The following is a 12,117-nucleotide window of genomic DNA, read 5'->3' as shown; positions in this document are numbered from 1 at the left end:
GGTGTACACATGACTCTAGACCCACAATAATGTGGTTGAGTCTTAACTGCTCTCTGGGCAATTAGGGATGGGTAATAAATGCTGGCCTAGGCAGCAATGCCCTCATCTTGTGAATGAATAAAATAAAAAAAAAAGACGAAGTTTGAATGTCCAGTTTGGGGGTACCTAATATCCTTCAGCATCAAAGACATGCAACAACTGACATCCTTTCAGCAGTGGTTTACATAATCTTTTTTCAACAAGCAATGGAAAACAGATTCAGATTTCAATGTTGTACTTAGTTTAATCAACATCCTGAGGGTTACAGATGGTAAACATGTTAAATTATGTTCTTCACTGAATTCATTACTGATGGTGAAGGTGTTTCTTCTTTGTGAATATTCCTGATAGCCATAATGTTCAATCTGTCATCACTTAGTTTGGTCATGACCCATAATCTTGCATTTGAATTAATCATCACCTTTCAAATATTCTAGACAGACAACACTATGTATGGTTGCACGTGAGCTGCCAAGTTAGTATTTACCAATGGATGTTTAGCTTTGTGATCAGAGAAGAGATTTTAGAGATTTTATTTTCACACTTACAGACTTTTGCACAGTCATAGAAGCATGAGTTACCATGTTAGGTTCACTGAGGCGAGCTTTACTGAGACTGAATGAGAAATGTGGTTAACTTAATTGAGCAGCTTCAGGTACTGATCCCAGCGGCTGCAGGTAACACCTCTGTGAGTAGAAGATTAAGACAAAATGAAAGTAAAACAGAAATAAATTACTACAAATTCAAAACAGCTATTGATAGCTCATTAAGCTCACTGACATGAGTTGCTCACTGAAAGAGATCCCGTGCCCCTGACTATTATAATATACAGTACCTAGTTTCTTATAAATGTGTTAAAATAAACAGTCAATTTTCCACTTCTACCATCCCATTTTCAATATCTTGTACCTTTCACAGATTAAAATGGTTTTAACAAAAAAGAAACTCTGACATAAGATGTACATAGTGATCACGTGATCACATGTTCATCCAGTTCCTGGAAATATCAATGAATATTCTGGTTATACGTGATCTGAACTTTTATTAAAAATATTTTGATATGTTCAAACAAATTGAATGTAATTCAAACATTTTGACTCAGTTCTATTCTGGAACAATTTTATGCCTGACTTGAAATTAGGTTACATGATGATTAATTATCTGTTTATATGCTTTATATCAAAAATGAATTTGTTTACTTATTTATTGCACTGAAACCACTGGTTGATTTTCAAAAGATTGAATAGATGCTTATTTGACAGCTGAACTTTGTATGACTGTACCCTACAAATTTCAAAGCCATTAAAAATAGGGTAGAGTTCTGTGAAAGAACTTATCAGTGACTATCACCTTAGAGGTATATAAATGACCCATTCACAAAACATTCAAACTAGAACCTACATATTTGTCTGGGAGTGGAATCAATTATTAGACATAATCACTTTGGAAAATAAACTCTGGCCATGAAGGGAAGTATTCCAATCTTAATTGAAACTTGAAAGGGTTCAGAAAAGATTTACAAGGATGTTGCCAGGGTTGGAGGATTTGCGCTATAGGGAGAGGCTTAACAAGCTGGGGCTGTTTTCCCTGGAGCATCAGAGGCTGAGGGATGACCTTATAGAGGTTTACAAAATTATGAGGGATATGGATAGGATAAATAGACAAAGTCTTTTCCCTTGGGTGGAGGAGTCCAGAACTAGAGGGCATAGGTTTAGGGTGAGAGGGGAAAGATATAAAATAAATCTTAGGGACAACATTTTCATGCAGAGGGTGGTACGTGTATGGAATGAGCTGCCAGAAGAAGTGGTGGAGGCTGGTACAATTGCAACATTTAAAAGGCATTTGGATGGGTATATGAATAGGAAGGGTTGTGTGGGATATGGGCCAGGTGCTGGCAGGTGGGACTTGATTGGTATGGGATATCTGGTCGGCATGGACAGGTTGGACCGAAGGGTCTGTTTCCATGCTGTGTATCTCGATGACTCTATGACTCTAAGTATAGAGTTAGAATCAACTTACGATTACCATGTTTGAGTAATTGACTGACTGGGGAGAACAGAACACCTGATGAGCCAACTGTAATTAAGAAACCGGATTTCTTTGATGTCATTCAGAACAAAAAAAGAGGACATGCAGAGGAAGAAATTTCTGAATGCGTATTCTCCATCTCTCACTCTCCATCGAGTCTGGAATCTCATGCCCAATGTATTGCCTGACTGCCTGCATGGTATAGGAAGTACTTTTAACAATCAATCTACCAGCTTCTTACTCCAAGAACCAGATGTTAGTAAATTTTCGCTGCTTTCTTCCCAGTGCCTGTCTTTGTCTTTTGATAATTTAGTGACCAGAATTACTAGCCATGTATTACTGTTAGGAGAATCACAGAAAAATATGGGATGGGACCAGATATGTGGGGATAGGTGACTGCTGTGCCAGGGGTGAACATAATTTCATTGCCGTTAGGTTGAACCACATGAAGAGTTGTCTGATCACAGGACAGGGATGGGTGGGAGGAGGTTGAATATGATGGGGGAAGCAGTTTAGCCAGCCAGTTACTTGGAGAGGTAGTTCCTGTCTTCTTGGTCCATATTGGAAATTCACATACATCTCTCATGCAGCAATCCTCACCTCTCTCTGACTATTGGGCAAAAGTGAGGACTGCAGATGCTGGAAACCAGAGTTTAAACCAGAGTGGTGCTGGAAAATCACAGCAGGTCAGGCAGCATCCCAGGAGCAGGAAAATCACCGTTTCGGGCAAAAGCCCTTCATCAGGAATGGGATGAACGGCTTTTGCCTGAAATGTCGATTTTCCTGCTCCTCGGATACTCCCTCTGACTATTGGCCTACTTAACCATGGCAAATTAGCTGGACATCATTTAAGCTGGAAGAGAGATAAATCTGAGGCACAGAGACAGATTTAAATAGGCAAATGCAGTTTCCAGCATCTGCAGTCCTTGTTTTTACCTAAGTGCCACACCCAACCCAAACTTACCTTTCTGGGGATCAAAATTATTGCTGCAACAATCAGTTGAAATTGAGGACATTCAAACTGAAACATTTTATTTGCCTTTGCTGTTTGCTGTTTTCAATGAAATATGGAGCAATGTACAGACAAATTACAAAGTCCTGAGATGTCCTCTTTTGGCCCTGCAGCATAAAGCAGAGCTGACTTACTCTGTTTGTTGTAGTGCAGTGAATTTGGCTGATCACTTTGTTTGGATCAAGTGGTGCACTTATGTCACTATCTGCTGCCTTAGCCTGAGCTGTTCTTCCCCAGTGCCTAGCCTCTATTTGAGTAGATATGTTCCGTCTTGTAGTTTGTCCCTTGAGCAATGTGTGTCCTGCATTCGCATATTACTGCCCTCTACCCCTGCTGCATTAAAGAGATAGAAATCATGCAGTTTTCTATTCGCATGCCAAAGACTGTTGGGCAATATCATGAAGCTCAAAACTATGCAAGGAAATGACTGGGTGATAGAGACAGACTATTTCTAACCATCAAGTGAGGTACTAAGATTAGCTAAGCAAAGCTAAAATAACCTGTGCAAAGAGCTGGAGGCTGGAATGAAATGGTAAATATCCACTCACTGCACCAGTTTTTATTACACTTTCACTTGGGGAATACAGTCAAGATGTTTAACTTCAAGGCAAGCAATAGTAACTGTGAGACTAGGAAACTGGATAAATAGGAGTCTGAACTATAGTTCTGTGAACATCAGTGGAAAATTGACTACCATTTTGTAAAAGTTCACTTTGCATTGCTGATGTGGATGCAATTCATCCCTGTATTTTTTGTGACTACGAGAGCTTGGGGCAGTGTTTGAACTGACTTAGGCTCATGGAATAAAAAAAAAAGCTCTTTTGTGGCATTAGGGCCATTTAACTTCTCCGTGGTAATGTAAAACGTGAAGGAACCGAAATGTACTTTGACTGCCCTCAGTGGAAATGGATTAGTCCTTTTTTGCTGCATGCAATTTGCGCTATGTAGGTCACCAATCGCAAAATAGTAACATTTAGGGAACAGAGTTTCTACATTTGCGTGTTTCAAAATATTAGGAGAAAGTGAAGACTGCAGATGCTTGAAAATCAGAGTCAAACGTGTGGCGCTAGTCAAGCACAGCAGGTCAGGCAGCATCCGAGGAGCTGGAGTGTCAATGTTTCGGGTATAAGCCCGTCATCAGGAATGTTGTTTAAGGGCTTGTGCCCAAAACATCGACTCCCTTGCTCCTCAGATACTTCCGGATGTGCTATGCTTTTCCAGTGCCATCAGTTAATCCTCCCTGGGAACAGGTTAGAATTTGTTGCAAGGTTTTCAAAAGGTCACTCAAGACAGTTCATGGATCACTGAAGAACAATGGAAAGATTATAGGCGGTTGTGATGAGACTTTAAAACAGTTTGTGGATAGAAAGGCAAACAGAAGAACGCTCCATGTTAAACTGTGCTGCTACTTAGCTCAGAAGACAACTGAAATTTACTTGCTCTCTGCAATGGGAATTCTCAAGAACTGTCTGTGCCATTAGGACTTGGGAAGGATTTACAGGAACTACTTGATGCAACTGAGCAAGATCACAGCTCAGAGAAAATATCCGGAGGCAGCGTGTGCTCAGTTAAACTAACAGTCTGTGAAAACTGGAGCTGTTTCAGTACTGGATGCAGTTTCTAGAATCCAGGGAGGTCTAACCCGATGAAGTAACTGAGGTGAATGACTCTTAAGTGCGGCCTTATCAAAGTCTTTAAAGTTGCAACGTGACATCCTGACTCTTGTACTCAATTCCATGACCAATAAAGGCAAGCAATCCATACGCCTTTTTTACCACCCTATCTACTTGCATGGACACGTTCAGGGAGCTACGGACTTGAGCTCCAAGATCCATCTGTACATCAATGCTGATCAGAGTCCTGCCATCAACTGTTTACTTTTCCTTAACGTTTGAATTTCTTAAGTACAGCGCCCGCATTTACCCAGATTAAACTCCTTCTGCCATTTCTCTGCCCATATCTGCAACTGACCTGTATCCAGCTGCATCCTTTGACAATCTTTACACTATCCACAGCTCCACTAATCTTTATATCATCTGCAGATTTACTAAACCAGCCATCTACATTTTCATCCAAGTCATTGAAGTATATCACAAACAGCAGAGGTCTTGGAATGGACTTCCAGCCAGAAAAACACTCTTCCACCACTACCCTGTGTCTTATGGACAAGCCAATTCTGAATCAATGTGGCCAAGTCACCATGGATCCCATGCATCTTAATCTTCGGGATGAGCCTACCATAAGGCATCTTGTCAAAAGCCTCACTAAAATCCAAGTAAACAACATTTATTTCTCTACCCTCATCGATCAACGTCATCACCTTCTCAAAATATTCAATCAAGTGAGTAAGACATGACCTGCTCTGCACAAAGCCAGGCTGACTGTCCCTAATATTCCAGATAATTAAGAGGTGCGTGTAATCAATGTAAAGACAAACACTAAGTAATTGAAAAGTAATGCAGGGTGCATACACATCAAGTTATATTTTATTGACAGAATAAACCACTTAAATAGTAACACAACTTTGCCTTAAGTAAAATGTGTTGGCAGAGAGCCTTTTCACTTGTACCTTCAACTGATTACTTGGATATCGTGGTAGATCATGGTATTTGAGGAGAAATTGACTGGAATTTGAAGCAGCTGTTGACATTACATGTGGCCAATCAGTTGAACAACAAATATATTTACATTGAGGTAGGTAAATTTTAATAAACTATAATAATTAGACAGAATATTACAGTAAACTTTGTGGTACATAATTTCTGCCAGTTTCTCAAGAGTGCTGGTTCATAAGCTGTTAATTAAATTAAAGTTTACTGTATCCACAATTTCACAATTTGTCTTCTTTCAAAGAAAATTTACTTGTCCTCAGCCGGATTACAAAATAAATTGGCATTCTGGTCTGGGATCACACAATATTGGAATTTCAGCCACGATGCTGACTTGTGAGAAAAAAAGCAGTGGAAGCTGTTTCCACCTATTACCATTGCAGTATATCTTCCAATCTGCTGGCATTTCAACCAAACTTGCTTTGGCTGACAGAAATCAGAAGCACAAGATTATTTCACTTACATAGTGAACGTTACTTGCAAAAATAAATTTATGTCAATACAAACTGCTGGAAGGTAGGTTTCTTCACTTAATAATGAATGGATGAGAAGGTGATAAAGAGTTTGATTCATCTTATGAAACCTGGTAGTCTCAGAAATGATATAAATAATTTTTAAAATTATAATGTTTATAAGAAATGTTGTGAGATGTCAGTTATCTTGCATATTGTTCTGGAAATTTAATAAAGCTACTCAAAAGATTTGTTTCACCATAAATCACAGAACAATGTTAACAGTCATGTGAAAGGCCGGTTAATTAGAATGATTCCTTTGTGCAGTTTTGACAAAGAGGTGGTGAAATGGTTTAACCTTCAGAATATCACCCTCTGTAATTGGGACAGGCATTTACAGAAAATCCTATCTGCTGCTCAGGGAAAGCACATTTCAAGCATTTTAACAGCAGAATGAAACAAATGTGTTTTGCTTAAGAAGCAAAGGGTCAAAGTATCACTGACAGTAGGATGTTAGAAGCTTGTGAAGATATTGTTGGGTTATTGTTGAGCTGCTGTAAACATTCCAAATAACTTGAGAAAAAAACATAAATCTTTCCATTTGTTTACTTTCCTGCTTTAAGTTTCTTCTCTTAAGTCAGTACATTGAGACAGAATTTGAGCTGAGAAACTAAAAATGAGGAATGACAAATCTTTATATTCCCATCTATTTTCACATTCATTACTCAGCTGGCTGCATTCTTCATCGACCCCCCATCCTACCCCAGACCAGCGATATACCTCTGCGAATTAAGCAGACTAGGATGTGTTTATGATTTTTCTTTACCGTCTGTTCCTCGCCAGAGGAAAACGACCCAGAACACACATACACTCCTCAGCACCACAACACCCCCCTGCCCACCTGCAGTGACTGGCCTTGGCTGCAGCATGTACGCATGCATAATGGCCTGAAGTTGTGGGGAGTCCCAGCCTGGTGTGACCCGCTGGCGGGTCCGCAGTCGCCCCTCAGAAATGTAACGGTGGTTTGAAAAAAGGGTTGGCATGGTGGCTCATTGGTTAGCACTGCTGCCTCACAGCACCAGGAACCCAGGTTCAATTCCACCCTTGGGTGACTGGTCGTGTGGTGTTTGCATGTTCTGCCTGTGTCTGCGCGGGTTTCCTTTGGGTGTTCTGGACTCCTCCCACAGTCCAAATATGTGCAGACTGGGTCAATTGGCCATGCTAAATTACCCGTAATGTTCAGGGATGTGTAGACTAGGTGCATTAGTCAGGGAAAATGTACAGTAATAGGGTAGGGTAGGGGAGTGGGTCTTGGTGGGATTCTCTTCAGTGTGGATTTGTTGGGCTAAGTGGCCTGTTTCCACACTGAGAGTTGTTATAATAATTTTTTTGCACTTGTTTTCAATACGTATAGATTATACACACATAGAATGGTTACCTAAGGCCATGCGATATGTGCTTCCATGTTTTGTGCTAGTCTCCCACATAGTCATCCCTCACATGGGCTGCGAAGTGGCAGATGGAGTTTAATTTAGATAAATATGAGGTGCTGCATTTTGGGAAAGTAAACCTTAGCAGGACTTATACACTTATTGGTAAGGTCCAAGGGAGTGCAGGTTCATAGTTCCTTGAAAGTGGAGTTGCAGGTCGATTGGATAGTGAAAAAGATGTTTGGTATGCTCTCCTTTACTGGTCAGAGTATTGAGTACAGGAGTTGGGAGGTCATCTGGTGGCTGTACAGGACATTGGTTAGGCCACTGTTGGAATATTGCATGCAAAACTGGTCTCCTTCTATCAGAAAGATGTTGTGAAAATTGAAAGGGTTCAGAAAAGATTTACAAGAATGTTGCCAGGGTTTGAGTATTTGAGCTACAGGGACAGTTTGAACAGGCTGGGGTTGTTTTCCCTGGAGTGTCGGAGGCTGAGGGGTGACCTTATAGAGGTTTATAAAATCATGAGGGGCACGGATATGATAAATAGACAAAGTCTTTTCCCTGGGGTGGGGTAGTCCAGAACTAGAGGGCATAGGTTTAGGGTGAGAGAGGAAAGATATAAAAGAGTCCTAAGGGGCAACTTTTTCACACAGAGGGTGGTACATGTATGGAATGAGCTGCCAGAGGAAGTGGTGGACGCTAGTACAATTGCAACATTTAAAAAGCATCTGGATGGATAAATGAATAGGAAGGATTTGGAGGGATATAGGCCGGGTGCTGGCAGGTGGAACTAGATTGGTTTGGGATATCTGGTCGGCAAGGACGAGTTGGACCGATGGGTCTGTTTCCGTGCTGTACATCTCTATGACTCTATGGCTCTCCGACACTTCACTGCCCAATTGGTAACTAGCGCTGAGCAATAAATGCTCTCCCAGCCAATGCTCACAGTCCAAGGACAAATAATTACTTTTTTTAAAGAATTACATTCTATTTCCCAAGATTTTGCCTATTTGCTTAACCTACCTATATCCCTCTGTAGACTCGGTCATCCTTAGCCTTTCCTTCCCCGCCCATTTTGGGTGATCTGTAAACTTGGCTATAGTACATTCACTTACCTTATCCAGGTAATTAATGTATGTTGTAAATAACTGAGAGCTCAGCACTGATTCCTGTGACTCTCTACTAGTTACAGATTGCGATCTTGAAAATGCCGCACTTATCCCAACGCTGTCTTCTATAAGTTAGCCAGTCATCTATCTGTGCTGATGTACTACATTCAACATTGCTGGCTCTTATTTTATTAATTAGTCTGCCAAATTCCTTCTGTATATCTATATATTACATCCACTGCTTCTCTTTCATCTATCCTGTTTGTTACTTCCTCAAAAAATTCTAATTAATTGTCAGGTATTACTTCTCCTTCATCATGCAATGCTGACTCAGGTTGATCATCTTCTTTACTTCTAAATGCTCTGCTATCACATCTTTTATAATTGACTAATATTTTCCAAATAACAAATGGAAAGCTAACTTTTTAAATTTAGTTATTCATGGGATTTGGGCAGCACTGGCTAGGTTACCCACCCCTAGAGATCCTCAAGAATACAGTGATGAGCTGTTTATTTGAACTGCTGACTTTCCTGCAAGTAGTCATACCTGTGATTGAATTTTTACTCATATTTTGAGGTGAATTTTCACACTGCCCTCATGAATTTTGAGTATTGCACCAGACTCACTGGGCAGCACAGTGAATCAGTGGTTAGCACTGCTGCCTCACAGGTTCGATTCCAGCCTCAGGTGACTGTCTGTGTGGAGTTACCACTTTGTCGCCGTACTTGTGTGGGTTTCCTCCCACAGTCCAAAGATTTGCAGGTTAGGTGAATTGGTCATGTTAAATTGCCCATTGTGTTCAGGGATGTGTGGGTTGGGTACGTTAGTCTGGGGTAAATGTAGAGTAGTAGGATAGGGGAATGGGTCTGGGTGGATTACTCTTCAGAGGGTTGGCGTGGACTTGTTGGGCTGAAGAGTCTGTTTCCACACTGTAGGGATTCTTCTATGATATTAACATGAGTAGAGTATAGAAATACTAACGGGAAATAGAATCAGTATAAATTGACATTTTTAACTGTTTTTCCTGCTCCTCGGATGCTGCCTGACCTGCTGTGCTTTTCCAGCACGACTCTCATCTTGACTATAATCTCCAGCATCTGCAGTCCTCACTTCTGCCTATTTTTAACTGTTGGCAAGTGATTTATAACAGGGATCATTGCTTGAGCTTCAATTATTTATGCTGTTAATGACTTAGATAAAGGGGCAGACTACTGATGCCAAATTTGGTGCTGACACTTAAATAGGTAAGAAAGCAAGCTGTGAGAAGGATACTAAAAATAGGTTGAGTGAGTGGATGAAAATTTGGCAGATGGAGTACAAAGTGTAAAAATGAAAGGTTGACCAATTTGGTTGGAAGAATAGGAAAATAAGTTATTTAAGTAGGGAGTCATTGCAGAATGGAGAAAGTGAGGACTGCAGATGCTGGAGATCAGAGCTGAAAATGTGTTGCTGGAAAAGCACAGCAGGTCAGGCAGTATCCAAGGAACAGGAGAATCGACGTTTCGGGCATAAGCCCTTCTTCAGGAATGAACCTTCTTCAGGTTGCTGTCTGACCTGCTGCGCTTTTCCAGCAACACATTTTCAGTCATTGCAGAATGTCATGATATGGAAAGTCTGTGTGTCCTTGTACATGAGTCAGACAAAAGAAATGCAGGTGGTTAAGAAGGCAAAGGGCATGTCAGCCTTTAAGAGAATAGAGGACAAAGTCTTGCTACGGCTGGACAGGATATTAGTGAGAATTGCAGTATATAGAGCACTATGTAGTTAATGATTTAAGGGAGGATATACTTGCATTGGAAGCAGTTCAGAGAAGGTCCATAAGGCTGATTCCTGGGACAAAGGGGAGTCTAATGAAGCTGGATTGAGCAGATTGGGCCTATACACATTCAACTTTAGAAATTGGCTTCTCAGCTCCTATGCCTTTCCTATGCATTCTGCTGGGAATATCAGATTTTTCTATCTTATTACTAACTCTTCTGAAATATTATCCCCATTGGCTGTTTTGGGATGGCCATGGTGAGGTGGCATTCTTGGATGGCAAAGGAAACTTAAAGTATAAGCCATAGCTATTAATTTCACCTGGGGCAGTATTTGTAGAGGAATAAGATGGTGTTATTTTCTGGATCTGTGATTGTGAAGGAGCAAAAATGGCCTTTACAGTGATATGTACTTCTTGTCAGATGTGGGAGTTTAAAGAGAGTTTAAGGGTTACTGCGGATTATATCTGCCATAAATGCTGTTGGATGCAAATCTTATCAGATCAAGTGGATCGATTGGAGAGACAAATAGAAGCGATGAGGAATTTGCAACAGCAACAGTATGTGATGGATGGCAGTTATAGAAAGTGGGGAAAGTCTCAGATACAGTCACACAGATGGGTTAAATCCAGGAAGGGAAAGGGTCGGGGACAGGTTGGTGGTAGGGGAGGGGGCAGGGGAGGGGGAAGAGGTGGAGGTTTTATGACACATATCACAGAGAGAGGGGAACTCAGGGATTGGCCTTACCATTGCGTGATAGTTTCTGTAGAAGGATTTCTCAAGCATTGTGTTCAGGTATTCCTCCAGACGTTTCTGAAGATTTAAATGGAAACAACTCAGGACGGCTGGCATTTCCTCATTGGACTGTCCAACATTTGATCCCTTCCGGTTCCACTGTGTCTTTTGAATCCACACCCCCACCCCTTTTCCACTGTCAACAAAGAAATCTCCGACCGTCACACCCAAAGAGACAAACTAAAGGTAGAGCAAGCCCGAAGCGTGAATGAAGAGAGACAGACATGATTTCAAAGCTTTGACTCGCGTGTGCACCAGGATCTTTTACAACAATGTGAAGTATTTTTAAAACCTGTCTTTTTCACAAGAGGGGAAATGGGTGCTAATTAGTTGGTGACTGCAATTGGTGACACAGACAGCAAAAGGGGGTCTGTGGGCTCTCTTGGTAATTCAGACAACGCTCAGGCCTTCAACATATTCTGCCTCTTCGGAGGGTCAGTGTGGACTTGTTGGGCTGAATGGCCTATTTTCCAAACTGGAGGGATTCTATGATTTTTCGTTGAGAACCGGCCCCACTTCCGATGAGAGGAACATGGTACTATCCAATTGTTACCACAATGGTGAATGCCTTCGAGTTCAAAGTAACAAAACAGTGAGAAGGCGAATTAATTAGTCAGTCGTAGAGACGTATAGCATGGAAACAGACCCTTCAGTCCAACTCGTCCAGGCCGACCAGATATCCTAAACTAATCTAGTCCATTTGCCAGCATTTGGCCCGTATCCCTCCAAACCCTTCCTATTCACATATCCATCCAGATGCCTCTTAAATGTTGCAATTGTACCAGCCACCACCACTTCCTCTGGCAGCTCATTCCATACACGTACCACCCTCTGCGTGAAAACGTTGCCCCTTAGGTCTCTTTTATATCTTTCCCCTCTCAC

At 41.2% G+C, this 12,117-nt stretch overlaps 1 long non-coding RNA gene across 1 annotated transcript in view; it reads right to left on the bottom strand.

Annotated features, from left to right (window-relative positions):
* Positions 1-11,125: 11,125 nt before the first annotated feature.
* The window catches only part of LOC122550363, a 4,327-nt gene continuing 3,335 nt past the window's right edge, over positions 11,126-12,117 (bottom strand). The window contains exon 3 of the long non-coding RNA XR_006311826.1: positions 11,126-11,253. This is a non-coding gene — a long non-coding RNA (uncharacterized LOC122550363). The remainder of the gene's footprint in view (positions 11,254-12,117) is intronic.

This window comes from Chiloscyllium plagiosum, chromosome 5 (assembly GCF_004010195.1).
Source record: "Chiloscyllium plagiosum isolate BGI_BamShark_2017 chromosome 5, ASM401019v2, whole genome shotgun sequence".
Lineage (NCBI taxonomy): Eukaryota > Metazoa > Chordata > Chondrichthyes > Orectolobiformes > Hemiscylliidae > Chiloscyllium > Chiloscyllium plagiosum.
The sequence above is the reverse complement of the archived record's forward strand: the minus strand, read 5'-3'. Positions and strand labels throughout refer to the sequence as shown.